Source organism: Halyomorpha halys, unplaced genomic scaffold (assembly GCF_000696795.3).
Source record: "Halyomorpha halys isolate HHAL.00 unplaced genomic scaffold, Hhal_1.1 Scaffold73.1, whole genome shotgun sequence".
NCBI lineage: Eukaryota > Metazoa > Arthropoda > Insecta > Hemiptera > Pentatomidae > Halyomorpha > Halyomorpha halys.
The window spans coordinates 141,710-147,257 of record NW_027104949.1 but is presented as its reverse complement, the minus strand read 5'-3'; the positions used below and the strand labels follow the sequence as shown (position 1 = coordinate 147,257).

The following is a 5,548-nucleotide window of genomic DNA, read 5'->3' as shown; positions in this document are numbered from 1 at the left end:
GAGAGAGAGAGAGAGAGAGAGAGAGAGAGAGAGAGAGAGAGAGAGAGAGAGAGTAGTAAGGCACCTGTTTGGACGCCATCAATCTGCCCTCTCCTAATGCCCGCCGTTTGTTTCAATTTATCTAATCCGGGAATCGATACATCGATACTCCACAGTGACAGTCCCATTGTTTATTGTTCGTCTCTCTGTTGTTGTTGTTCCCTTTCGTTTAGTGTAGTTTAGTGTTTTGTCGGTTGTCGTTGTACAAGCAATGGTTTTTAAAATCCTAATGGCAAAACACATCCGCTACATATCAAAGAAATATATAGTATTCACTGTCCTCTCTTCATAAATATACATGTATCTATACAGAAGCAATAGTGATTCGGATCATTTAACCAGCTTGGTTTATTTTAATATATTTTTTGCTACTATGTATACAACATAATTTAACATGTAAATACTATTGATTAAATGAAGTACCTCCGTGTTTTAGATTTAACACAAAATCAATTGATTCTGAAAAAATAAATGTAGGTTCAAATGTTTATATTATACTCATTTATTGTACATTTTCAGATCTAATTCATATTATCGTAAATTAAACATTGTAAACAATACACTCACACAAGAAAGTAACCGTGGTTTATGGAACTATCTTTGGAGTAAGTCCAATCCCAAATAAAAATATTTTTTATCCGAAAGATCTGCCAATATTTATTAAAAGGAGCATTATACGGATAGAAAATAATTTTAAAAATTCCTGAAGGAAAAATCAAATGTTTTAGTGGTTTCATGGTTGTTTTTAAAAATTGTCTTACTTATAGAATATTTAATAAAATTAAGAAAACAGAAATAGTTTATTTTGTATTAATTTAAAAGAATTAATACAATCTAACACAAATTTAGGACATTAAGAACTAGAGTTCAAATATTCAGTCATTCAATATATACAGAAATAAAAGAATTAAAGTGAAAAAAAAAACCGAAAATAGAAGAAGAAAAAACATAAATGATAACAATGAATTAAAATAGAAAAAATAATACCAATAAAGAAATATGTAATACAAGAAAATACTATCATGATTTGTATAAATCAAAATATGAATATATATCTAAAATAAATAAAATAATATGGACGGATAAGAGTGACAAAGAAATTTAAATTTCTGGGAAAGATAGTGTGCAATAACGGTTTGAAGAGAGCATTAAGGAGAAAATTATGAAGTTGGAAAGGCTAAGCTTTGCAACAGGCAATATTTACAATAAAAAGAACCGATCGTCTAACGCAAATATAAGACATTACAACACGGTCATAAAGCCAGTAATTTTTCCAGACTAGGGAGACATGTCTCCCTAGTCTGGAAAAATTACTGAAAACAGAAAGAAGGATCCTGAGGAGAATCTATGGGCCCAAGAAAACTCAGGAAGGCTACAGGTTAAGACCCAACCAAGAAATCTACAGGAAGATAAATGACTTGGAAACCGAAATAAGAATCACAAGACTGAGATTCTACGGGCACATGATGAGAATGGACCAAAGGAGACTAAACAAGAAACTCTTTGACAAAATCCGTGAATACAAGAACGTAGGAGGTAGGAGGTTCCTCTCTCATATGTGAAGCAAACGAGAGAGGAAACAAAAAAAATTGAAAAAAAAAAACAGACAAAGACTGCTTGGAACAGTACGGAAAAAAATTGATGTTCTAGCGGCAAATAAAGAAAAATGGTACTGCGTGGTCGGAAGAGATGATGCAAAGGCACGAAGGAATTATGAGAAGATACTCCGAGAGAAGAAAAGCAAAAATGAGAAGGGAAAAGCAGTGATATTCATAAAACAAAAAATTCCCTTTCGGCACCTATAAACAATATTTACATTCTGCAGTCTTCTGATTTCAACTTAATATAGACTGTTAAATGAAAATTGTGTGATATCTGCACTACGTCAGATTTTGAGAGAGAGAAATACTTTATTTATTTATCTATGCTGCCTAAATACATTAGGTTGCTATCTCACACAGCATACTTATCAATCCGTAATCGGACATATATAAATTACACATACATGGTATAATCATAAAAAAAAGAGATACCATAATAGGATATAATAAACAACTTTTTTCACCCCTACAGTTTCCTTTTACAATCCATTTCGGTCTGAACAACAAATACAAATGTTTCATTCATTCCTACTAGATATCAGAGCATGGGCGATTAAAGGCAATTTAAAAACAAAATGGAGTAGTTAACTTCCGAACATTGCACAATGGTGGGTGCCGTTTTGGTGCAAACGTCACTAAATTGTTTAAATATTCTGTAATTCTCACGAATCGCTATGTTATTTAGGATGCTGTATTAAATGGAATGTATTAACTTTAGTTATTTATTTATTTTTGAAAATATTTTTAGGTATAAAAATATAAATCCTAATTTTTTCAATTAAAATTATGTTTTTACTATTCTCATTCATAGTAGTTAATTTGATTACTATTCTTACTTTATTATGGTTAAACCTTTCAAGAAGGCCCCTGACATCATACGTCTCAACTTGCACAATAGTTTCATTTCATTTCACCAGAATCGACTAATCGTGAAGGTTGCTAAAGCTAATTTTTTCTGGCCTATCAAAAATGTACAAAAACTAATTTTTCCAGTATTATATTTGAAGTGGCTGTAAAAGTTTAGAAAAAAATATTTCAAGAGATAATCCTACTTTCGAAAAACTACAATTTAGACGACAAATTTCGTTGGTATTGATTTGGCCGAAATATTATTTATTGGATAGTTTAAAACAAAATAATAACTAATAAAAAAACTCACATTTCCCAAATGACAAAATAACGCCTGTAAGATTAGGTCTACATATCACAAATAAAGTTTAATGGGAGAACCAATTACAGTGAATTCGATTATTGGTATTTGAGTGTAAGAAACCACACTCATCAATATGATTAGACTCATTTCATTTTAGAGGTTTTTTCCACGCATTAGACCACTATGCGTCCTAAGTAAAATAGTCAAAATCAACTTTATTTAAAAAAAAATTTTTTTTATTAATTTATTTATTGTTATTTACAACTGTAATGTTTCTAAGTTAGTGACATTCCAGGGATACGCTACCTACTTGTTTGCTAAAATATTACACAAAGTGCAATATTATGTCGGTGATATTGTCATTCTATTAATTTTAGTGAAAAAATATCGTGGCATATAAAAACCAATATTATTTAAAATAACGTTTTGAGACCCATTGAGCCCGAAAAGCTTTGTCTTCCAAAATGGTATGTAAAAAGAAACTAATTTTTATTAAAAGTCAACAATAATATTATTTATGTGAACGTATGATTCAAATAATTACATATATAATAAATGTTACATATCCAGTCATCTACGTTTTTGTTTTATTTAAAAATTTTTTTTATTAATTTATTTATTGTTATATACAACTGTATAAAAAATATATATAAACAAGTAAATTTGCTGTAGGTGACATAGTGATATGATACAAACATGTGGAGAATCTACCCACTGATAGAACTCCAATAACATTTCTAGAGGAGAAGATCTCGAGGCCATCTTGTTTTCAGACGCCTAGGAGGATTATTAGGTAATGAAGGAGAAGCCAGGTTAGAAACAAGTGGATTTGGGTGGTTGAGAAGTTTATTATGGAAGGAACGGTATCTGGTTCTGTCCAAATCGGCAACATTTGGAATATTGAGGTCCTGATAGGCCTTATAATTGTCATGTAGATCAGTCCTTTGTAATGGATTGGAAATTTAGACCGTTTGTCTAGTAAATGTTGTAATAGTCGGAATAGAAGAGCAGGTTCCTGTCTTTTCAGTCTTGTATGAGGATTCCATGTCAGTCGTTTGTCGAGATGTAGTCCTAAGTAACGGATCTGTTCGAGAGGAATAAGTGGGGTATTATTAAAGGATACTGTAGGGCAAGAGGTCATTGGTTTACGACGAAGGGAGAATGTTATTTTGTGGGATTTATTGGAAGTAATTTGAATCCTCCAATTTTGGCACCATTCTTCAAGGGTGGTGATGTGGGATTGGAGGGTTTGGGATACAATGTGAGGATCATTGTTCACTCATCATCATCAAAAGACATGTGTGATCGGCATACGTTGAGAGGATAGTGTTATGATGGGTTGGGATGTCAGCTGTGAAAACTGTATAAATGATAGGACCAAGGATACTACCCTGAGGTACACCTGCATACTGACGTAATAGGGATGAATAAGCGCTGTTGTAATTTTCTTTAAATAATCTGTCGGAGAGATAAGAACCAAAATCAACTTATGCAAGAAACAAATTCTTACACGAAGTCAAATCTTTTTATGATTCAGAATTTTTATTTTTTTTTATGGCCACACGACCTTTTAATTTAATTAATGCTTGAAGTATCACCAACACAAATAATATATCTTGGTTCCTTCCCAAGATTTTCAAGTGTACATGAAACATTCAACATATTTATTTATTGTTTGTGCAGGTGTAAATAAGATTAAATAAATAAATTTAAAAAAAAAATGTTTTGTATCAGCGCAATAATACAGAAAATTTCAAACACGCCGAAATTATTTCACGACTTTCGACCTCGAAGTGTTCCTGAACTACCGCTGAGTTCAAGACCGAACACTATCATCGGGTAAGAACCACTTAGTACATGGCTATAAGTGCGGCTTATTAGGATCTTGAAGAGCGAGCTGGCTACAGAACAGCGACAACACTAAACCTTTGTCCTAGAGGTTTTATAATTGTGTCAGGGGACTAATGAGCTTTAAACTTTCTTTGGCGTACGCTGGTATTAAGGGCCGCTGTCAGACCCAGGGTATTATAGCGGGGTCAGTGTCCGTCCTTAATATGATATGTGTAGTTCCTTGCTTAATGTAATATAAAACGCATAACGTTGTGCGTTATTGTATGGAGCAAAACCTTACTTTAACTAAAAAAAAAAAAAATGTAAAAATACTCAAGTTCAGATAAGTGTATATATATATTATTTTTTTCTGTTGGCTTTACAAGACATGGAGATGTTTTCCCCCCCGAACCAGCCTTCCTTGGGCCTCCTATTTTTCAGTTTGCTGCATGCAACTCTTTCACACGTCTCTTGATTCTATCTATACATCTGGTTCTTGACCACCCAAGTGGTGTCTTGCCAACTATAGTGGCATCCATTGTTTGGTAGAGGCGCCTTAATGGATTGCTTCCATCCGTGATTGCAGGAAAAAAAAAAGTCATAAAACTATATATGAGACAACGTTTTGCCCCACTTTGCAGGGCTTCATCATTTCTAAAAAACAATACTTAAATTAAATAAAAATAAATGAACGATTTAATTTAAATATAATTTTTTTCAATTTTTTGTGACTGTTATTAATTTATTAAATAAAACAAATTGTATCCTTGCATAGTCTAACACTTTTTATTACATCAATAGTCCATAAATTCTCACCTCACATCAAAATTTAATATTGTTTTGCAGGCTATTTTGCCTAGGACATTAATTATAAGTCAAACATCCACTATTTTTAAAACTTTTAATTTTCAATTAATCCACACTA

At 32.0% G+C, this 5,548-nt stretch overlaps 1 protein-coding gene across 1 annotated transcript in view; it reads right to left on the bottom strand.

The window, feature by feature from the left end:
- The window catches only part of LOC106692840 (5-hydroxytryptamine receptor), a gene marked incomplete at its 5' end in the record, with an annotated part of 285,675 nt that overhangs the window by 251,279 nt on the left and 28,848 nt on the right, over positions 1 to 5,548 (bottom strand).